The following is a 24,965-nucleotide window of genomic DNA, read 5'->3' on the forward strand; positions in this document are numbered from 1 at the left end:
ATTGTTACCCTAAATTCCCTTTCCAACATACTGTTTATGTCCACATCCAATAGTTCTGTGGGAGAGGGCACAGTCTCTGAATTTATCTTCTGGTGGGTGTTCTTCCTCCTAGTCATTTTGGTGAGAGGTTATTGAAGGGGGTTGTATAACTGAATGTATCAACCATGATCCAGGCAGGTTGCACTCTGGAAAGTATCAGAGCAATTGGGAGTCACCAACAAAAAGAAAGAAAAAAGATTAGAAAGAGATAAAGAGAAAAATTAGAATGAGAAAATTCAGCCATAATAAACTCCAAAAGTAGGATTTATAAAGTATGTAAACAAAAATGAAAAAGCAAAAATACCAAAAAAGCAAAGGATAAGAGAAAAAAAAGGAAAAACTCACCCTAAATGAACCCCAAGATTAAGATATATAATACAAGATAAAAACAAATACACAGAAACACTGTCAGAAGAATAAAATGGGAGGGAAGATATCAAACCTTGATGTGGGCAAGGAAGGTTATTTTTATTCTTCCTGGGTGTATCTTGATATCTTTGTTAAAGGACTCAACTTTGCAAAGATAATGGGAAATTAAAACTGGTTTATATGTAGGGGGTAGTATTGAATAGGGAAAAAGGCTTACCTTGAAGCTTAAATCTAGCATGTATCTATCTATCTATCATCTATATCTACATAATCATCTCTCTATTAAAAAAATTAAAAAAAGGAAGCACAGATATATGTATGAAAAAATTCAAGTAAAACATTATTATGGAATATATGTTGTATTAAAACTCTAGCTGTAATGGTAAGTAGATTTTAAAATTAAAAGAACAAGAATCATGAGAATGAATTAAAAAAATTAATCTACGAAATATGCAGGTTTTAGGGCAATATCAGGAGCTTAATATATTGTTTTCCCCTGATGTTGGGTTTCTACAATCTCATGTAAATTTCACAATTTAAAACCTCTCCTTTTCTTAGTTTTTCTTCTGGAGGAGGAGCCAGCAGGTTTTCAAGGGGCTGGGTTTTCAAGGGGCTGTGGAAACGTGTTTTTTAGGCTTTTGTTCTCTGGAGATTTTTGTTCTTTCGAAGCTTTTTCCTGCATTTAAGAAGGCCAGAGCAAAGAAAGAATCTCTCTGCACCCAGACCTCTGCTTCAGATACAAGCTCAGACTGTTTCCCCCTGGGTGGTCCACAACACACAGAGTCTTCTCTGAAAACTTGCCTGAATAGCACAACCTAGCACAAGAGGTATGCATCACCCTCAGCCGCAGTCCTAGTGGTCACCTGAGGCCTCTTCGTGTCTCTGCAGCCCCATATTACTAAACCGCAAACAATATTTGTCCAGGAACCACTTCCAGTGGCTGTCTTTGCCAGGATTGAAATCTGGAGTCCAGAACAACCAGGTACACTCAGACCCAGTGGTGGAACAGTTATCAGAAGGCTGCCTCCAAGGGATCCTGACTAGAGACCATCCCAATTTCTTTCAGGCAGAGGCTGGGAGCATATTGAGCATGTGGCTGGTTGTGGAATGCTGAGATCCTAGAGACTACGCATTGGCACCCACAACAGGCTCTCAAGTGGGGGTGGTAGAGTGCCCAGCCAAAAAGTGGTGCAACAGGCAAAAAACCGTAGGCTCAGGGAACATAGACTGGAGGCCCTGCCAGACTCTTTCTGACAGGGGTGGACTCCAGGAGAGGCCATCCTGGGAATTTAGAATTAGGCCCCCGCTATGATTGCCAGATTCCACCAGTTGACTTTTAAGGTCTTTTGCTCTTTTTGAGTGCTTTTTTAAAAAATATTTTGTATATTTAACAGACAGAGATCACCAGTAGACAGAGGACAGGTAGAGAGAGAGAGGGAGGAGGAGGTTCCCCACTGAGCAGAGAGCCCAATGTGGGACTCAATCCCAGGACCAAAGGATATGACCTCAGGTGAAAGCAGAGACTTTAACCCACTGAGCCAGTAGACTCTAAGTTAATGCAGGGCCCCAATCAGAGAGCACTTTTGTGTTGGGGTATTGCTTCCCAGTGGGTTAGTTCTGGTGGCTCTGTCTCCCTTCAGTTTATCCTTCAATGTCAGTGTAAGCATTCCCACTCTGCGCTACTTCTCCATGATGTCTTCTGCACTATAGAGATCCAGAAGTCTATAATCACACATCTCAGTCTTACTTCCTGGTGTTCAGATTGTTCTGGTAGATATTTAGCTTACATTAGGGGGCCAGTTGAAACAGGGGCTACTAGGTTTCTGTGATCTTCCCCCTACTCCAATAGATAATCAGTCCTTTCTCTTTTCTTTTGGTTAAGTCTATCCAGTGGTTTATCAATGTCAGTAATTCTTTCTGAGAACCAGCTTCTAGTTTTGTTGATGTGTTCTACTGTATTTCTGGTTTCTAATTCATTGAATTCCTCTTGCATGGCTTAAGCTCAGTTTGTTGTTGATTCTCTAGTTCTTTAATGTGTAGAGATAGTTTGTGAATTCAGGATATATATCACTTCCTTTTGTGTGAGGCTTAGATGCCATTGTGTTTCCATCATAGGAGACATCTTGCCATATCCCACAAGCTTTGGACTGATATGTTTTCATTCTCATTAGTTTCCATGAAGTATATAAGTTCTTCTTTGGTTTCCAGGCTAACTCACCTTTCTTGGTCAAGATGGTCTTTACCTTCCAAGCGTTTGAATTCCTTCCAAAACTTTTTTTTTTTTTTGTAATTGAGTTCCAGTTTCAAAATACTGTGGTCTGAGAATATGTACGGAACAAACTCGATCTTTTGGTATCGAGGGAGACCTGATTTGTGACCTAATAGGTGGTCTATTCGGAGAAAGTTCCATTTGCACTGGAGAAGAATGAGTATCCTGTTGTCTTTGGGTAGAATGTGCTGTGTATGTCTCTGAGGTCCAAATGGTCCAGTGTGTCATTCTATGCTCTTGTTTCTTTGCTGAATTTCTTCTCAGATGATCTGTCCATTGCTGAGATTGGAGTATTGAGGTCTCCTACTATTACTATGTTATTATCAATATGTCTCTTTAGTTTGGTTAACAGTTGGATCCTGTAGTTGGCTGCTCCCATGGTGGAGCATAGATATTTACAATTGTTAGACATTATTGTTGGATACACCCTTTAAGTATAATATAGTGTACCTCTACATCTCTAACTACAGAGTTTAGCTTAAAATAATTTGTCTGATATGAGAATTGCTAACCCAGCATTTTTGAGGACCATTGACAGGAAAGTTTTTACTCCATCCCTTCACTTTTACCCTGGATGTAACATTCAGTTCAAAATGAGTCTCTTATATACTGTATGTGAGTGGGTACTGTCCTTTTATCAGACCTTCAATCCAGTGCCATTTGATGGGAGCATTTAGGCCACTCACATTGAGAGTGATTATTGAAAGATAGGATTTTATTGTCATCATGTGGCATGTGATGAACTTGCTTCTATAGATTGCCTGTGTATATTTCTGCTCTGATCTTACTTGGGTATTTTCTCCTTTTATAGGACAGTGCCCCTTAACATTTATTGCAGGATGGCTTAGTAATCACTAATCCTTCTGTTTCTGCCAATCCTGGAAGGTCATTTTCTCTCCACCTATTCTGCATGACAGCCTTGTCAGATACAGAATTCTTGGGTGCATGTTTCTCTTGTTTAGTACATTACATATATCTTCCTATCCCTTTCTCACTTCCTGGCTCTTGGTGGACAAGCCTGATGTTATTCCAAAGTTTTCCCTTTGTATGTCAGGAATCTCTTCCCCCTAGCTGCCCTTAAGATGGTTTCTTCGGGGCACCTGGGTGGCTCAGTTGGTTAAAGCATCTGCCTTCAGCTCAGATCATGATCCCAGGATCCTGGGATCGAACCCCACATTTGGCTCTCTGCTCAGCAGGGAGCCTGCTTGCCTTATGCTCTCTCTCTGCCTACTTGTGATCTCTGTCAAATCAAATAAATAAATAGATAGATAGATAAATAAACAAATAAACAAATAAATAAATAAATAAATCTTTAAATCTTTAATAAATCTTTAAAAAAAAGATGGTTTCTTGGTTATGAGATTTGTGAGTTTTAGTATTACATGTCAGGGTGTTGTTTTTTTCTCCTTGGATTGGGAGAATCCTCTCTGCCTCTAGGACAGGAACTCTTATTTCATTCCCTGGATTAGGGATGTTTTTGGTTGTGATTTGCTCTAATATATCTTCTAGTCCTCTCCGTCTCTCCACCCCCCCCCTTAAGGATCCTAGTAATTCTGACATTGGAATGTTTATGGATTATTTATTTAACTGTTTTCATGGATTTTAAGGTATTTGTTCTTGGCCTACTCCTGTTCCTTCTTTTCTATAACTTTGTCTTGTAGACCACTAGTTTTTTCTTCTGCCTCATTTACCCTAGCTGTTAGAGTATCTAGATTGGATTAGATCTTACTGAGAGAATATTTAAGTTCTACCATAAGCTCTCCCTTCTGCCCTTAGGGAATCGATGTTGCCATTAAAGGTTCTATGCATCCTAGCTATTGTCTGCATCTCTGTTATCCTGTAGTCTATTTCTGACATCTTGCTTATAACCATATGCATTTGTTTTGTGCCAGAGATCACAGTCTCTGAGTTTTTCCTATGTTGAGGGTTATTCTCTGACTTTTTCTGTTGAGAGGTGGTTGAGAAAGTGTACAGATTCCCAGTTATTGACCACAGCCCAAGGAAAAAGCACCTGTTTTATAGGGATATTTGGATTGTCGGCCTCTTGTTCTTCCAGCCTGTCTTCTGGGAGAGGGCCCTGACACACTGTTGCTCAGGCAATCCTGTTTGGACAGCGATGCCCTACTCACTGTGAGAAGATGGACTCAGCGAGAGGGGCTTAAGGGGACTTTTGATCACTGGTGGCTTTCTCTGGTGGCTTTCCATGACCCCCAAGTACAGAGGAAAAGTGTCCTTTTTCAAACCTCAATTCAGATCAGAGAGATCAGAGTCTACCCCTCAGTGAGTACTCCCTGTGCTCTTAGAAACCACAGCACCATGCAGTGGGTCGTATGCCCCACTGCAGCTCTCCCAGCCTCAATTCCAGGTCCAGGCCCTTCTCTGCCCTTTGTGCTTCTAGTACTGTATGTCATCCCTAGTTCACAAGTGTGCCCCCACAGCTCCAAGTATCAGTGTGGGGGCATTCTCTTCAAGTGCTTCCCCTGCTGCTACTGTTGTGGAGGTCTGTGCCTGGTCCCCAGCATGGGATTCGTTTGAGATCCAATGGCTCCGTCTCTTTCCATTCATCTTATAATAACTTCCCAGAGAGGCATGGTCTTATACCTTAAGACCAACCACTGGAATTATCCTCTTTTTGAGACACAGATATATCTTTTTATATCACAGGTTGATTTTGTGGGCATTAAAAATGCTCTGGTAAATATCCAGCACAATTTAGGGAACTGGTCAAAATATGGTCCCCTACTCCACTGTGATCCTTGCCCACTCCCACTCATTCTTTAACAGGATATTTTTTAACTTCCATCTGTGATCTCCCCATTTATTTTTATGTAGTTTATTTTATGTTTTGTAGCACCATTTTCTGAAAACATGCATAGTTTGGTCTTAATATTATTTTAAAGGTTCTATTTATTTATTTGATAGACAGAGATGACAAGTAGGCAGAGAGACAGGCAGAGAGACAGGCAGAGAGACAGGAGAAAGCAGGCTTTCCATGGAGCAGAGAACCTGATGCGGGGCTTGATCCCAGGACCCCGGGATTACGACCCGAGCTGAAGGCAGAGGCTTTAACCCACTGAGCCACCCAGGTGCCCCTGGTCTTAATATTTTTATACTGGCCAATACCTGATTTTCCAGCCAATATGTGTTTTGTTGTTGTTCTTGTTGTTGTTTGTTTGTTTGTTTTGTTTTTGTTTTTCCTGGAAAATGTTCCATGTGCACTTGTGAAGAATTTGGATCTGCTGCTTTATGAATGAGCTTCCCTGAATATATTTGTTAAGTCGCTTTGATTCAGGGTATTACTCAAAGCTCTTGTTTCCTTGTTGCTTTTCTTCCTAGATGATTTGTCCATTGCTTCGTATTGGGTGTTAAAGTCCCCTAATATTTGTTTTATGTTTCTTTATATTTTCTATTAATTGCTTATATACTTAGTTGCTTCCATTGTGGAGGCAGAATCAAGTTTACTTTCTCTTTGATGGAGAGACCCCTTAATTATAACATAGTTCCCTTCTTCATATCATGTTACACTCTCTGATTTAAAGTCTAGTTTGTTTGTTAAAAGCATTGCTACTCCAACTTTTTTTGTTGTTGTGGCTTTCTTTGATACCCATTTGCTTGATGAATTTTTCTCCCTACCATCAGTTTCAGTCCAAAAGTGTTCATAGGTCTATAAAGATTCTCTTCTTAATATTCAGAAAAATTGCTAATAGATCTGTATTTAGTGTCATTTTATTTGTCATCTTGTCATTGTTTCTGAAGATTTTCTCTGTTCCTTTCTTGTCCTAGTCACTCTTGGTTTCTCCTTTTCAGACAAAGGTGTCCTTTGATATTTCTTGTAGGGCTGATTGAATGACCCTTAATTCCTTTACAGTTTGTAAGTCTGGGAAAATCTTCATCTTTATTCCTTTTCTGCATGACAGGTTTACTGTATAGCATATTCGTGGCTGTAGACTTTCCCCACTAAGCACTCTGAATATATCATGTCATTGACTTCTAGCTTGCCAAGTTTCTGTAGAGAGATGTGCAGTTAGCACATGGGTATTCCTTTGTAAGCTAAGGACTTCTTTTGTCTTGCCACTTTAAAGAGAATTCTTTTATTACTAGATTTTGCAAATTTAATGACAGAATGTCTTGTGTTGGCCTGCTTCTGGTGACTTTGATGGGAGTCCTCTGTGCCTCTGAATCTGGATCTCTGTTTTTTTCTTCCAGATTAGGTAAGTTCTCAGTGATGGTGTCCTCAAATAAATTTTCGGCCCTCATTCTCTCTTCTATGATTCCTACAATAGGCATGTTAATACATTTGATGGAGTCAGTGATTTCACAACATCCACCCACATGTTCCATAATTCTTCCTTCTCTCTTTTGTTTAGCTTCATTATTTTCCATAATTTTGTCTCCCAGTTCAATAATTTGATCCTCTTGTTCTTCTAGCCTCTGTTCATTGCAGTTTCTCTGCTCCAATCTTTTCACTCCGGATTTTAATTTATTTTATTTTTTACTCTTTTATCTCTGTGGTATGGGTCTCCGTGATGTCTTCTAATCCTTTCTCACATCCATCGAGTATCTGGGCTGCTGCATTAAACACCTGATTGTGAATGTTACATGTATCTGTTTCACTTAGATTTTAGACTGCTTGGTCATGATCTTTTCTCATTATTTCACTTCAGATTCTTCCATCTTGCATTTGGTCTAAGTCTCTGACTTCTTCTCTGTATTTGAAAAGCCCATTATGTTTTCTGGACAGCTACTGAGAGTAATGGCATTAGAAAGAGGAGATCATGTAGTGGCCAATTCCTGGTGCTTAGAGAGTCTCAGGTGTGTGTCACATGTACTCTGCTGTTGTGTTTTGGCTTCCCTCTGTCCCTTGCCAGTCATCTGCAGAATCTCTTCTTGCCATGGGGAGTGTTTGGTGTCTGGCATGATATGGTGAGGTTTCTTTCATGGACTCTGGTTTGCCTGTTAAAGGAAACTTAACACCAACTCAACAGAACTAAGGACTGTAGAATGCTATGCTCAGGAGACCATGGGCAGGGCTTTAAGAATAAAGGTCCATAAAGTACCTTTAAGAATAAAGGTCAATAAGGTAGGGCCTGTTCTACAGGAACTGAATGGGTTTGACTGAGAAAGGCAGTGCCACCAGAGTGCAGAGGTTGGGACTTCATGTTTGCAAGTCAGGCAGCCAATGTCCTCTCTGCCTTGCTTTTGGCAGGTAGCTTGGTATTTATGCTTGTGGTGGGAGAGTCCAATGTTTCTTTTGACCCCACAGAGACATCTCCACAAACACTGCCCCTCAGAGATAAACTCAAAAAACAAATAATCTCTCCAGTGTGTCTCTAAGTATTGTCTCTGTTCATTGTTTTCAGGCTGTCTGCACCTAGTTGTTTGCCTGTGTTCCCTCCAGGAGCAACACAGTGTTCTCCAAATTTGATGTCAGCCAATCCTGATGACTTAAAACTCAGGGCTTTAAGCCCCCCTGGTTGCAAGAACTCATGTCATTCAGTCCCTCATTTTCACAGCCAAAAGCTTTGGGTAATATTCTCCTTGTGGGTTCCCAGTGTGCTCCTCCCTCATGAATCTCTCCCCTCTGCAACACCAACCATCCACTTCTCCCCTAAGCCACATCTCCACACTACCTCCTGTATTCCATGTGGCTTCTCTTTTTTGCTGTGGATTTTAATCTGTAGGCATCAGATCAAGTTCTGTCATGTTTAGATCGATTGGAAAATCTTCTATTTGTGTTCTGTATCAAGACAAGCTTGTAGTTCCCCAATTCTACACCATCTCCCTGTCCTCCATATACACCATAGACTCTTACTCAACCATAATCAAGTATGAAATCTTGTCACTTGCTACATGTGGGATGGAGCTGGAGAGCATAAGGCTAGGTGAAATCTACCAGTTACAGAAAGACAAATAGCATATGATTTCACTCATTTATGTAATTTAAGACACAAATGAACAAATTGAGAAAAAGAGATATAGGATAAACCAGACTCTTAAATGTGTACAGAAATCTGAGGTGGTTAGAAGGATGGTTAGTGGGTATATGTGTGAAATAAAGGGAATTAAATGTGACATTAGTTATAGGAAATGTGACTGAAGGTTAATTAAAATGAGTTTCTATTCCATCAAAGTTACATCATTATAACAAAGAGACTCTATATGTCTAGAAATTTAATTTTAGTCTTCTACTAACCACAAATAAAAAATTTATAATAGATACACAAAATATAGGAAGCAAGTGAGGAATAGCACAAAAGGGCATAAATCCCAAAACAAAACTCCAAACAAGGAGAAAGTAGAATAAAATTAAATTCAGAAACCAAGAAAATGCAACAGTTATGTTCTTATGCATCAATAATTAATTAAAGCATTCAGGATCAAATTCTGTCCATAGAAACAGAGCTACTGAATGGATTTAAAAAAAGATAAAAACAGACAAAATACAAAACAACAACAACAACAAAACAATATCCAACAATATGTTGTCGATAAGAGATTTACTTCAGGGACACCTGAGTGGCTCAGTTGGTTTAGCAGCTGCCTTCGGCTCAGGTCATGATCCCAGGGTCCTGGGATCGAGTCCCACATCCGGCTCCTTGCTCGGCAGGGAGCCTGCTTCTCCCTCTGCCTCTGCCTGCCTCTCTGTCTGCCTGCGCTCGCTCGCGCTCTCTCCCTCTGTCTCTGAAAAATAAATAAAATCTTTAAAAAAAAATTAAAAAAAAAAGAGATTTACTTCAACTTTAATTATACCAATAGCTTGAATGTAAAGGAATGAGAAAACATAGTTCATCCAAAGGGCAAGCAAGACAGAACAGAAGTGGTTGTGCCTATGTCAAATAAATATATTTTAAATCTAAATCAGTTACAAAACACAAAGAAGGTCCTTACTCATATTAGGGTATCAATTCATCAAGAAGATACAAGAATTGCAAATATATGTGAAACCAACATGGGAGTATCTAAATATTTGAAGCATATTAACAGAATCTAAGGGAGATATAGACCACAATAAAATAATTGTAGGACTACAATATCCCACCTTCAGAACAGGGCAGATCATCCAGATGGAAAGGTGGTAAGGAATAACAGACATCAAGGGCACTATAGGCTTAAGAGACACATATATGAGATTGCGTTTGTCAGAACCATAATATAAGTTCTTCTCAACATTCTCTTCTCTAGTTGTCCTCTAACATTCTTTACCATAGACCCTGTGCTGGACCACAAATCCCACCTTAACTAATTTAAAAAGATTCAAATAATATTTTGTATACTTATGACTACAGTGTATGAAAAAAAGAAATCACCTAGCAAAGAAAATCTAAGCAAGATACTAATCAGTGGAAATCACAACACACTCCTGAATAAGCAATGGAACAACAACAACAAAAAAAAAAAAAATCAAAAGGAAAATCAGAAAGTATCTTGAACAAAGAAAAATAAGTGAACTTATGGTATGCTACAAAAGCCATTTCTATGAAGGAAGAATATAGGAATAAATGCGTATATTAAAAAAATAAAAAACCTAAATAAAACAACCTAAATTTACACAATAAGGAATTAGAAAAAGAACAAACTAATTCCAAAGTTAGGAGATAAAATGAAATAATAAACATTATTGAAGAAATAAATGAAATCCAAATAATAGGAATGGTGAAACTGACATTGTTTTTTTTCTTTAATTTATATTTTAAATTCCTTTTTAGTATTTAAGAATTCATGGTTTATGCACCACACCCAGTGCTACATGCAATACGTGCCCTCCATAATACACCCCACAAGGTTCACACAACCCCCAACCACCTCTCCAAAACTCTCAGATTATTTCTCAGTGTGCACAGTCTCTTAGGGTTCATCTCCACCTTAAAATTCCCCCAAGTCTCTTCTCTTCATCTCCCCATGTTCTCTGTGTTATTCCTTATGATCCACAAGTAATGAAAACCATATGGTAGTTGACTCTGTGTTTTATTTATTTCACTTAGCATAATCTCTTCTAGTCCCGTCCATATTGATACAAAAGTTGGTATTCATCTTTTCTGATAGTATAGTATATATTCTCCATAGTACCTATAGACCATATCGTCTTTATCTGTTTGACTGTTGAAAGGCATCTTGTTTATATCCACAGGCTGGTGACTGTGGCCTTTGCTGCTCTGAACATTGGGGTCCAGATGGCCCTTCTTTTCACTACATTTGTATCTTTGGAGTAAATACCCAGTAAGCAATTGCAGGGTCATAGGGAAGCTCTATTTTTAATTTCTAAAGGAATTGCCACACTGATGAGCTGTCTATTACTGAGAGTGGAGTGTTAGGATTCCTTACTTTATTGTATTCACATCAATATGTCTCTTTATCTTGTTTAATTTTTGTCTAATGTAGTTGGCTCTTCCCATATTGGGGGTCTAAATAAATACAATCATTAGGTGTTCATGGTGGACAGGCCCTTTAAGAATGATGTTGTGTCCTTCTGTATCTCTGACTACTCTACCTATTCTCCTGAAGCTATTCCAAAAAAACTGAAGCAGAAGGAAAACTTCCAGACTCTTTCTATAAAGCCAGCATTACCCTGATGCCCAAACCAGGCAAAGACCCCACAAAAAAAGAGAATTTCAGACCAATATCCCTACTGAATATGAATGCTAAGATTCTCAACAAGATCCTACTAATAAGATCCAACAGTACATTAAAAAGATTATCCACCATCACCAGGTGGGATTTATCCCTGGGTTGCGAGGGTGGTTCAACATTCACAAATCAATCAATGTGATAGAACAAATCAATAAGAGAAAAAGAGAAGAACCACATAGTCCTCTCAATTGATGCAGAGAGAGTATTTGACAAGAAACAGCACTGTTCCTGATTAAAATGTTTCAAAGTATAAGGATAGAAGAAACATTCCTCAACTTCATAAAATCTATCTATGAAAAACCCACAGCGAATATCCTCTCAATGTCAAAAGATGACAGCCTTCCCTTTATGATCAGGAACATGACAAGGTTGCCCACCCTTACCACTCTTGTTCAACATAGTGTTAGAAGTTTCAGAAACAGCAATTAGACAACAAAGAGAAGTAATAAGTATTCAAATTGGCACTGAAGAAGTCAAACTCTCTCTCTTCGCAGATGACAGGATACTTTATATGGAAAACCCAAAAGACTCCACCCCCAAACTACTAGAACTCATACAGCAATTCAGGAATGTGTCAAAATCAATGTACAGGACGAGGAGTCAAGATGGCAGAGAAGAGCAGGCTGAGACTACATCAGGTAGCAGGAGATCAGCTAGATAGCTTCTCTAAACATTGCAAACACCTATAAATCCAATGGAGACTGAAGAGAAGAGGAACAGCAATTCTAGAAACAGAAAATCAACCACTTTCTGAAAGGTAGGACTGGAGGAAAAGAGAATCCAAAGCGACAGGAAGATAGACTGTGACAAGAGGGGCTGCTTCCCAGCAAGTGGTGGAGCAATGGAGCACTAAATCAGGACTTTTAAAGTCTGTTCCACTGAGGGACATCACTCCAGAGGCTAAACCGGTGTGAACCCCACCTGGGGTCAGTGTGGTCCCAGGTCCCTCAGGGTCACAGAATGATTGGGGGTGTCTGAGTGTTACAGAACTTGCAGGTATTAGAATGGGGAAGCCAGATACAGAGACAGAACTGAGGAGTTTGCTCTCAGTTTGGGGATACCTTGAACCAGTCACAGGCTGGGTGAGCTGAGGGCGCAACCAGAGGCCAGGGAAACGGGAGTGATTGGGCGCTATTCTCCGAGGGTGCACTGAGGAGTGGGGCCTCGAGCCCTCGGCTCCTCTGGGCTGAAGACTGGGAGGCTGCCATTTTATTTCCCATCCTCAGGAACTCTATGGAAAGCATTCAGGTAACAAAAGCTCCCAGAAGCAAACCCAAGCGGAATACTCAGCCTGGCCCCTGGTAAGTGCGGTGCAATACCACCTGAGACAAAAACACTTGAGAATCACTATAGTAGGCCCCTCCCCCAGAAGATCAACAAGAGATCCAGACAGGATCAAGTTCACCTACCAAGGAGTGATACCTTGGTATCAGTGGGTTGAATACCATGGAGAGCAGCGAAATTCGAGAGGAGGAGAAAGCAAAGCACAGAACTCATGGCTTTCTCCCCATGATTCTTTAGTCTTGCAGTTAATTTAATTTTTTTCAATTTTCTGAATTGAAAATTTAAAAAATTCTTCTTCTGCTGCTATTTTTTTTAACTTTTACCCTTTTCTTTTTAACTTTTTAACTAGTTTATCTAATATATATATATATATATTATATATATATATGATTTTTAAATATTTTTTCTTTATTTGTTTTCTAAATTTTTTTTCTAAACCTCTTTTTATCCCCTTTCTCCTTTCATGATTTGCGGTTTCTTCTGATTTGGTTAAAGCATATTTTCCTGGGGTCTTTGCCACCCGTTTAGTATTTTACTTGCTGCTTCATATACTCTTATCTGGACAAAATGACAAGGCAGAAAAATTCACCACAAAAAAAAAAAAAAAGAACAAGAGGCAGTACCAAAGTCTATGGACCTAATCAATACAGATATTGGGGATATCTGACCTAGAGTTCAGAATGACGATTCTCAAGGTTCGAGCTGGGCTTGAAAAAGGCATCGAAGATATTAGAGAAGCCCTCGTGGGAGAATAAAGGCCTTCTCTGGAGAAATAAAAGAACTAAAATCTAAGTTGAAATCAATAAAAGCTATTAATGAGGTGCAATAAAAAATGGAGGCTCCCTTTGGTTAGGTTTATTCCCAGGTATCTTATACTTCTTGGTCCTATAGTAAAAAGAATTGATTCTCTAATTTCCCTTTCTGTATTTTCATTGTTAGTGTATAAGAAAACCACTGATTTCCACATATTGACTTTGTATCCTGCCACGTTACTGAATTGCTGTTTGAGTTCTAGTAGCTGGGGGGTGGAGTCTTTGGGTTTTCCATATAAAGAATTATGTCATCTGTGAAGAGAGAGTTTGACTTCTTCCTTGCCAATTTGGATACATTTATTTCTCTTTGTTGTCTGATTGCTGTTGCTAGGACTGCTAATACTAAGTTGAACAAGAGTGGTGAGAGTGGGCATCCTTGTCGTGTTCCTGATCTCAATGGGAAGGCTGCAAGCTTTTTCCCATTGAGGATGATATTTGCTGTGGGTCTTTCATAGATAGATTTGATGAAGTTCAGGAATGTTCCCTCTATCCCTATACTTTGAAGCGTTTTAATCAGGAAAGGATGCTGGATTTTGTCAAATGCTCTTTCTGCATCGATTGAGAGGACCATGTGGTTTTTGTCTCTTCTCGTATTAATTTGTTCTATCACATTGATTGATTAGCAAATGTTGAACCATTCTTGTAGCCCAGGGATGAATCCCACCTGCTCATTTTAATGTGCTGTTGGATTCTGGTGATAGGACCTTGTTGAGAATCTTAGCATCCATATTCATCAGTGATATTGGTCTGAAATTCTCCTTTTTGGTAGGGTCTTTGCCTGGTTTGGGCATCAGGTTTGGGCATCAGGGTAATGCTGGCTTCATAGAAAGAGTCTGGAAGTTTTCCTTCAGCTTCAATTTTTTGAAATAGATTCAGGAGAATAGGTGTTATTTCTTCCTTGAAAGTTTGGTAGCATTCCCCAGGGAATCCGTCAGGTCCTAGGCTCTTGTTTTTTGGGAGGTTTTGATCACTGCTTCAATCTCACTACTAGTTATTGGTCTATTCAGGTTGTCAATTTCTCACTGGTTCAATTTTGGGAGTTTATAGTTTTCCAAGAATGCATCCATTCCATCTAGGTTGCATAGCTTATTGGCATATATCTGTTGATAATAACTTCTGATGATTGTTTCTACTTCCTTGGTGTCCATTGTGATCTCTCCTTTATCGTTCATAATTTTATGAATTTGTGCTTTCTCTCTTTTCTTTTGGATTAGTGTGGCAATGGTTTATCAATCTTATTGATTCTTTCCAAAATAACCAGCTTCTAGTTTCATTGATACGTTCTACTGTATCTCTGGTTTCTACCTCTTTGATCTAATCTTGATTATTTCCCTTCTTATGTGTGGAGTTGGTTTTGTTTGTTGTTGATTCTCCAGTTCTTTAAGTTGTAGAGACAGCTGCTGTGTTCTGGATTTTTCAATTTTTTTGAGGGAGGCTTGTATGGCTATGTATTACCCCTTAGGAACAACTTTGCTGTATCCCATAGGTTTTGCACCAAAGTGTCTTCATTCCCATTGGCTTCCATGAATTGTTTCAGTTCTTCTTTGATCGCCTGGTTGATCCAAGCATTCTTAAGAAAGGTGGTCTTTAGTTACAGGTGGATGAGCTCCTTCCAAATTTTTCCTTGTGATTGAGCTCCAGTTTCAAAGCATTGTGATCTGAGAATATTCAGGGAATAATCTCAGTCTTTTTGTATCGGTTGAGTCCTGATTTGTGACCCAGTATGTGGTTTATCCTTGAGAAGGTTCCATGTGCACTGGGGAAGACTGAGTATTCTGTTGTTTTAGGGTGGAATGTTCTGTATATATCTATGAGGTCCATCTGGTCCAGTGTGTCATTCAATGCTTTTGTTTCTTTATTGATTTTCTGCTTCGATGATCTGTCTATTTCTGAGAAAGGTGTTTTGGGATGTCCTACTTTTAATGTGTTCATATCAATATGACTCTTTATCTTGATTAACAGCTTTCTTATGTAATTGGCTGCTCCCATATTGGGGCCATAGATATTTATAATTGTTAGATCATTTTGGTGGATAGTCCGTTTAAGAATTATGTAGTTTCCTTATGTATCTCTGACTAGTCTTAGTTTACAATCTAATATATCTGATATGTGAATCATTACCCCGGCCTTCTTTTGAGGCCCATTGGCATGAAAGATGCTTCTCCATCCCTTCAATTTCAGTCTGGGTGTATCTTTAGGTTCAAAATGGGTCTCTTGTAGACAACATATGGATGGGTCCTGTTGTTTTATCCAATGTGCAACCCTGTGCCATTTTATTTTATAGAACCCACTTAATATTTCCTGCAGTGTCGGCTTGGTGGTTGCATGTTCTTTTAAGCCTTACTGGTCTTGGAAACTCTTTGTCTCTCCACCTATTTTGAATGTCAGTCTTGCTGGATAAAGTACACTTGGCTGCATGTTCTTCTCATTTAGTGCCCTGAATATATCTTGCCAGGCCTTTATGGCTTGCCAGGTCTCTGTGGACATGTCTGACGTTATTCTGATGGGCCTTCTACTGTACATAAGAATACTCTTTGACCTAGCAGCTTTCAAGAGATTATACTTACAATTATGATTCCTCAATTTGACTACGTGATGTCTTGATGATTTTTTGGAATCTATAATTTTGTTTGGAGACCATTTGGCCTCTACTCCATGCACGCTTGCTCCACTTGCGAGAAATGGGAAAATTGTCATGAAGAGCTTGTTCCACTATACTTCTAGACTTCTTTCTTTCTCTTCCCCTTCATGGATTCCAATAATTCTGACGTTGGATCATTTCATGGCATTATTTATTTCCCTGTGTCTGTTTTCATAGCTTGTAAGCTGTTTGTTCTAGGCCTCCTCCTGGTCCTTTCTCTCTATCTATTTGTCCTCCAGGTCACTAATTCTATCTTCTGTCTGAGTTACCCTAGCTTTGCAAGAGTTTAGATTAGATTGGAACTCATTGAGAGCATTGTGAACCTCATCCATGGTAGCTTTTAGCTCTGCCCAAACATTGTGTACATTATCGCTTTCAGTTACTTTCAGTTACTCCCTAATCAATTCCGTTGGTCATCCATGGCTTTCTCCAACCTAGGTATTGCCTGGATAATTGTTAGCCTGAAATCTCTTTCCGACATATTGTCTATGTTGATAGCCAACAGCTCTGTTGCAGAAGGTCCATTCTCTGTATTTTTCTTCTTTTGGGCATTCCTCCTCCTAGTCATTTTGGTGAGAGATGACTGAACAGATGTAGCTGGATGTGTCGACCGTGGTGCAGTCAAGGTGCTCCCTGGAACACTTCTGAGCAATCAAGATTCCCCAACCAAAGGAAGAAAAAGAAAAAAAGAGAGAGAGTGAGGGGGGTAGAAAGGGAAGATAAAAGAGAGTCTTCAGCCCAAATGGGACCCAAGGTAAGATTTAGGAATTATACAAACAAAAACAGACAAACAAAAAGACTGATAAAAGTTATGACAAGAGAAAACAAAAAAATATATATATATATAAGCAAATAAAGGAAAACCTAGTCACAAAGAACCCCAAGTCTAAGTTTTATATACTATCAGGACAAACACCAAAACTCAGAAACACTGCTGGAAGAAAAAGATGGGAGAGTGGTTATAAATTCTCAGTGTGGGCGAGGAAGGTTGTTTTGATTCTTCCTGGATGTATCTTGATATCTTTGTTAAAGGACTCAACTTTCCTAAGATCAAGGGGGATGAAAAATTCGTTTACATATAGGGGTAGTATTGATTTGGGAAAGGGTATTACTTTGAAGTGTAACTCTATGTGAATACAGAAAATAAAAATAAAAAGGCATAAACTAGACTAAATTAAACTAAAATTTTAAAAATAGAAATTTAAAAAATAGAAATGTGAAAAGAAAAACACAGGTGTGTGTTTCTAAAAGTTCAGGTTAGAAGTTTATTATGGAATTTGATGTACTGGATAGCTCACTGTGATGGTAAATAGGTTAAAAATCATCTATATAAAAAATGAGCCATAATAGTGGGAACAAATTAAAAATAAAAGTTGTCTTATGAAGAAGCGGTGGTTGCTCTCTTGTAGTTTTTTTTTTTCTTTCCTCGTTGATTTTCTGGGTGAGGGGCTAGCCACGTGAGTTTTCAGTCAATGATGTTCCCTGAGTTAAGTCCTCCTACCCCCCTCAAGGGGGTGGGCTCTGAGGAAGCCGGTTTTGTAGCCTTTTGTTCTCTGGAGGTATTTATGTTTGTTCACTATTTTTTTCTCTCTCGCCTTGAACCCTTTTGATGGTTTTTGTAGGTTAAGGGGAAAGCAAGCTGCACCCTGACCTCTCTCTCAGAGAGAAGCCATAGTTTGCTCATCTGTGGGTGTTGCAGAGCCCATATAAACTCCCCTTGGCTGCTGGCAGAACAGGTTCTGAGTTGTGGTTCCTGGGCACGCAGGATCTTCTGCTTGTACCCAAAACCATGGCAGTGGTGGCCATCTGGGCAGCTCCAGACCGTCAGAGAGGTTCCAAGCAGCAATCACACACTGAGATTTTACCACTGGCCATGGCTGGGAGACCTGGTCTTTCTGGTTCTGAGTGACCTGCTTGTGCACACCTCTCTCAGGGGAGACTGTGGGTTGTGTGCATGTCTCAGGCTCTGAGAACAGGGTGCTGTTCTGAGACCACCAGGCTGGGCCTTCCAGCACCTGTCTCAGGGGAGGGTTTGAGGGGCATGCACATTTCACGCTCTGCCCAGTGGTGTCTTCTGCCCTGTAGAGATCCAGACGTTTATAATTCTAATCTCAGGCTGATTTCATGGGTGATCGAAGTTCTTTGGTAAGTAATCAGCTCACTTTAGGGTACAGGTTGAAATGGCACCTCCTCCTACTTCCCCGCCATCTTGACTCCCCCTCCTTATTTGTTTTCTATTTAATTTTTTTTCTGAACTTTTATTATCCCCTTTCTCCCCTCCCATGATTTGGGGTCTCTTCTGATTTGGTTAAAGCACATGTTTATGGGGTCCTTGTCACCCTTTTAGTATTTTATTTGTTCCTTCATAGAGGCTTACCTGGGCAAAACAAAAGGCAGAAAGACTCACCACAAACAAGCAAAACAACAAGAACAACAAAACAAAACAAGAGGCAGTACCGATGGCTAGGGACCTAATCAATACAGTCACTGGTAATATGTCAGATCTAGAGTTCAGAATGATGATTCTCAAGGTTATAGATGGGCTCAAAAAAGGCATGGAAGATATTAGAGAAAACCTCTCCAGAGAAATAACAGCCCTTTCTGGAGAAATAAAAGACCAAAAATCTAATCAAGTTGAAATTTATAAAAAGCTATTAATGAGGTGCAATAAAAAAATGGAGGTTCTTACTGCTAGGTAAATGAGTCAGAAGAAAGAATTAGTTATATAAAGAACCAAATGAAAGAGAATAAAGAAGTTGAGCAAAAGAGAGACAAAGAATTACTGGACCACGAGGGGAAAATTTTAGAGATAACTGATACTATAAGATGAAAAAACATTAGAATAATTGCGATTCCAGAAGAAGAGAGAGGGGAGCAGAAGGTACATTGGAGAGAATTATTTTAGAGAATTTCCCTAAAACAGCAAAGGGAAAAAGCATCAAAATCCAGGAGGTCAGAGAATCCCCCTCAAAATCAATAAGAATAGGACCACACCCTGTCATCTAATAGTAAAATTTACAAGTCTTAGCGACAAAGAGAAAATCCTGAAAGCAGCTCAGGACAAGATGTCTGTAACATACAATGGTAAAAATATTAGATTGGCAGCAGACTTATCCACAGAGACCTGGGAGGCCAGAGAGAACTGGTATGATATATTCAGAACACTAAATGAGAAAAATATGCAGCCAAGAATACTATGTCCAGCTAGGCTATCATTGAAAATAGAAGGACAGATAAATAGCTTCCAGGACAAACAGAAACCAAAAGAATTTGCAAACACCAAATAAGCTCTACATGAAATACTGACAGGGTATCTCTAAGCAAAGAGAGACCCTAAAAGTAGTAGATCAGAAAGGAACAGAGACAATATACAGTAACAGTCACCTTACAGGCAATACAATGGCACTAAATTCATATTTCTCAATAGTTACCCTGAATGTAAATGAGCTAAATGTCCCAATCAAAAGACACAGGGTGTCAGAGTGGGGGAAAAATGTATATGCTGCCTACACAAAACTCATTTTAGACCCAAAGGCACTTACGGATTTCAAGTGAAGGGGTGGAAAACAATTTACCATGCTAATGGACACCAGAAGAAAATTGGGGTGGCAATCCTTATATCAGATCAATTAGAATTTGAGCCAAATGCTATAATAAGAGATGAAGAAGGACACTATATCATACTCAAAGGGTCTGCCAACAAGAAAATCTAACAATTTTATTATTTTTAATTAAGTTCTTTTCAGCATAACAGAATTCACTGTTTATGTACCACACCCAGTACTCCATGCCATATGTACCCTTCATAATACCCACCACCTGGCTCCCCCAACCTCCCACTGCCCGCCCCTCCAAAACCCTCAGGTTGTTTTTTGGAGTCCATAGTCTCTCATGGTTCATCTCCCCTTTCAATTTCCCTCAACTTTAAATATCTATGCCACTAACATGGGAGCAGCCAACAATATAAACCAATTAACAAAATCAAAGAAACACCTCGATAATAATACAATAGTAGTAGTAGACTTTAACACTCCCCTCACTGAAATGGACAGATCATCCAAAGAAAAGATCAACAAGGAAATAAAGGTCTTCAATGACACACTGGACCACATGGACATCACAGACGTATTCAGAACACTCCATCCCAAAGCAGCATAATACACATTCTTCTCTAGTGCACATGGAACATTCTCAAGAATAGACCACATCCTGGGTCATAAATCAGGTCTCAGCTGGTATCAAAAGATTGGGATCATTCCCTGCAAATTTTCAGACCACAATGCTCTGAAGCTAGAACTCAACCACAAGAGGAAATTTGGAAAGAACCCAAATACAGGGAGACTAAAGAGCATCCTTCTAAAGAATTAATGAGTCAAGCAGGAAATTAAAGAAAAATTGAAAAAAAAAATTCATGGAAACAAATGGCAATGAAAACACAAAAGTTCAACATCTGTGGGACACAGCAAAGGCATTCCTGAGAGGAAAATATATAGTGATGCAAGCCTTTCTCAAGAAGCAAGAAAGGTCTCAAATATACAACCTAACCCTACACCTAAAGGAGCTGGAAAAAGAACAACAAAAAAAGCCTAAACCCAGCAGGAGAAGAGAAGTATTAAAGATAAGAGCAGAAATCAATGAAATGTAAATAACAACAACAACAACCACAATAATAAAAAGAACAAATCAAGGAAACTAGGAACTGGTTCTTGGAAAGAATTAATAAGATTGATAAATCCCTTGCCACACTTATCAAAAAGAAAAGAGAAAGGACCCAAATAAATAAAATCATGAATGAAAGAGGAGAGATCACATCAACACTAAAGTAATTCAAACAAGTATAAGAATGTATTATGATCAACTCTACACAACAAATTTGACAATCTGGAAAAAATGTCTATATTCCTAGAGACATATAAACTACTGCTACTGAACCATGGAGAAATAGAAAACCTGAACAGACCCATAACCAGTAAGGAGATTGAAACAATCATCCAAAATCTCCAAACAAACAAGAGCCCAGGGCCAAACAGCTTCCCAGGGAAATTTTACCAAATATTTAAAGAGGAATTAATTCCTATTCTCCTGAAACTGTTCCAAAAAATAGAAATGGATGGAAAAGTTTCAAACTCATTTTATGAGGCTATCATCATCTTCATCCCCAAATCAGACAAGGATCCCATCAAAAAAGAAAACTACAAGACCAATACCCTTGATGAACACAGATTCGAAAATTCTCACCAAAATACTAACCAATAGGATCCAACAGTACATTAAAAGGTTTATTCACCACAACAAAGTGGGATGTATTCCAGGGCTGCAAGGTTGGCTCATCATCCTCAAATTAATCAATATGATACAATACATTAATAAAAGAAACAACAAGAACCATATGATACTCTCAATAGATGAGGAAAAAGCATTTGACCAAGTACAGCATCCCTTCATGATCAAAACTCTTCAAAGGGTGGGGATAGAGTGCACATACCTTAATAGTATCAAAGCCATCTATAAAAACCCCACCACAAATATCATTCTCAATGGAGAAAAATTGAGAGCTTTTCTGTTAAGGTCAAGAACATGGCAGGGATGACCATTATCACCATTGCTATTCACCCAGTACAAGAAGTCCTAGCCTCAGCAATCAGACAACAAAAAGAAATTAAAGGCATCCAAATCGGTAAAAAAGAAGTCAAACTATCACTCTTTGCAGATGATATGAAACTATATGTGGAAAACCCAAAAGACTCCACTCCAAAACTGCTAGAACTTGTACAGGCATTCAATAAAGTGTCAGGTTATAAAATCAATGCACAGAAATCAGTTGCATATCTTTACACCAACATGAAGACAGAAGAAAGAGAAATTATGGAGTCAATCCCATTTACAATTGCACCCAAAACCAAAAGATACCTAGTAATAAACCTAACCAATGTGGCAAAGGATTTATACTTAGAAAACTATAAAGTACTCATGAAAGAAACTGAGGAAGACACAAAGAAATGGAAAAAATGTTCTATGCTCTGGAATTGGAAGAACAAATATTGTAAAAATGTCTATGCTACCTAAAGCAAACTACACATTTAATGCAATCCCTATGAAAATACCCAGAGGACTGATGAAAGAGAAAATGTCTATGCTACCTAAAGCAAACTACACATTTAATGCAATCCCTATGAAAATACCCAGAGGACTGATGAAAGAGAAAACCAAATCTGTCAACTCCACGATTCCAGACTTCAAACACTATTACAAAGCTGTCATCATCAAGACAGAATGGTACTGGCACAAAAGCAGACACATAGATCAATGGAACATAGTAGAGAGTCCAGAAACTGACCCTCAACTCGATGGTCAGCTAATCTTCGACAAAGCAAGAATGAATTGTCCAACTGGAAAAGAGTCTCTTCAACAAGCGCTGTTGGGAAAATTGGACAGCCACATCCAGAAAAATTAAACGTGACCATTTCCTTACAACACACACCAAAATAGACTTTAAATGGATGAAGAGAGATGTGATATGAGAAAAGAATGCATCAAAATCCTTGAGGAGAACACAGGCAGCAGTCTTTGGCCCCAGCCACAGCAACTTCTTCCTAGGAACATTGCCAAAGACAAGGGAAGCAAGGGCAAAAATGAACTATTGGGACTTCTTCAAGATCAAAAGCTTTTGCACAGCAAAGGAAACAGTTAACACAACCAAAAGGCAACTGAAACAATGGAAGAAGATATTTTCAAATGACACATCAGAAAAAGGGCTAGGATCCAAAACCTATAAAGAGCTTAGCAAACTCAACACCCAAAGACCCAATAATCCAATCAAGAAATGGGAAGACAACATGGACAGACATTTCTGCAAAGAGGACATCCAAAAGGCCAACAGACACATGAAAAAATGCTCCACATCCCTTGGCATCAGGAAAATACAAATCAAAACCACAATGAGATACCACCTCACACCATTCAGAATGTCTAAAATTAACAAGTCAGGAAATGACAGAGGCTGGTGAGGATGTGGAGAAAGGGGAACCCTCCTACACTGTTGGTGGGAATTCAAGCTGGTGCAGCCACTCTGGAAAACATCATAGAGGTTGCTCAAAAAGTTGAAAATAGAGTTACCCTATGACCCAGCAATCACACTACTGGGTGTTTACCCTAAAGATACAAATGTAGTGATCCAAAGGGGCACGTGCACCCGAATGTTTCTAGCAGCAATGTCCACAAGAGCCAAAGTATGAAAAGAAACTAGATGTCCATCAACAGATGAATGGATAAAGAAGAGGTGGTGTAGATATAGGATGGAATACTATGCAGCCCTCAAAAGAAATAAAATCTTGCCATTTGCGACAACGTGGATGGAACTAGAGGGTATTATGATTCGCAAAATCAGTCAATCGGAGAAAGACAACTATCATAGGATTTCCCTGATATGAGGAAGTGGAGATGCAATGTGGGGGGTTTGGGGTGTAGGAAAAGAATAAATTACATCAAGATGGGATCAAGAGGGAGAGAAATCATAAGAGAATCTTAATCTCACAAAACAAAGGGGTGCTGGGTGGACAAAGGGGAGAGGGTGGGGGAGTTATAGATATTGAGGAGGATATGTGTTATGCTGAGTGCTATAAAGTTTGAAAACCTGGTGATTCACAGACCTGTACTCCTGGGGCTAATAATACATTATATGTTTATAAAAAATTTAAATATATATATATATACATATATATATATACATATATATATATATCTCCCAAGGAATCCAATTATATTTATATATATATATATATATATATATATATATATATATATATATATATCTCCCAAGGAATCAAACTGAGAGATTAGTGAGAATGAAATGTTCCATTATCAGAATTATTGGGATCCCTGAGGGGGTGGAGAGAGAGAGATCTAAAATATATATTTGAGCAAATCCTAGCTGAGACCTTCCCTAATCTGGGGAAGGAAATAAGCTTGTGTGCATGAGGCAGAGAGGACCCCTCCCATGATCAGCGAGAACACACCATCACCAGGACATATAATAGTACAATTCTCATTTCTTAGACTCATGGAAACAATCTTGAAAGCAGTGAGAGGGAAGAAAGTTCTTACATACAGAAGGAGGAATATCAGAATAATTCAGACCTGTCCATAGAAACCTGGCAAGCCAGAAAGGGCTGGCAAAACATATTTAAGGTACTAAATGAGAAGAACATGCAGCCAAGAATCCTTTAGCAAGGCTGTCAATCAGAATGGATGGACAGATAAGGAGCTTCCAAGACGGGCAGAAACAGAAAGAATATGTGACTATCGAGTGAGTCCTGCAAGGAATATTAAGGGGGAGGAGTCTAAAATGGAGCAAGATATAAAACAGATACAATCTGTAGAAACGAGAGCTTCACAGGCAACATGATGGCAAAAAAATATATATATCTTTCAATAATCACTGTCAATATGAATGGCCTAAATTCTCCCGTGAAATGGAACATGATTGCAGATTGGATGAAAAGAAAGCACATATCCATATGCTGTCTACAAGAGACTCATTTTGAGGGGCACCAGGGTGGCTCAGTGGGTTAAGCCACTGCCTTCAGCTCAAGTCATGACCTCGGGGTCCTGGGATGGAGTCCCACTTCGGGCTCTCTGTTCAGCAGGGAGCCTGTTTCCCTCCCTCTCTCACTCTCTCTCTGCCTCCCTACTTGTGATCTCTCTCTCTGTCAAATAAATAAAATCTTGAAAAAAAGAAAGAGGGAGGGGACAAGATGGCGGGGAAGTAGGAGGAGGCACCTTTTCAACCTGTACCCTAAAGTGAGCTGATTACCTACTAAAGAACTACAATCACTCATGAAATCAGCTTGAGATCAGAATTACACACATCTGGATCTCTACAGGGGCAGAAGATGCCAGTGTGCAGTTAAGGCGGAGTGGGAAT

At 39.1% G+C, this 24,965-nt stretch overlaps 1 long non-coding RNA gene across 1 annotated transcript; it reads right to left on the bottom strand.

The window, feature by feature from the left end:
- Positions 1 to 9,399: 9,399 nt before the first annotated feature.
- On the bottom strand, positions 9,400 to 24,230 carry LOC116583930. Its single transcript, XR_004282972.1, has 3 exons — positions 24,150 to 24,230; positions 19,238 to 19,246; positions 9,400 to 9,409 (listed from the first exon to the last, which is right to left on the bottom strand). It is a non-coding gene; the product is annotated as an uncharacterized LOC116583930 (long non-coding RNA).
- Between the last annotated feature and the right edge of the window lie 735 nt (positions 24,231 to 24,965).

This window comes from Mustela erminea, chromosome Y, assembly GCF_009829155.1.
Source record: "Mustela erminea isolate mMusErm1 chromosome Y, mMusErm1.Pri, whole genome shotgun sequence".
NCBI lineage: Eukaryota > Metazoa > Chordata > Mammalia > Carnivora > Mustelidae > Mustela > Mustela erminea.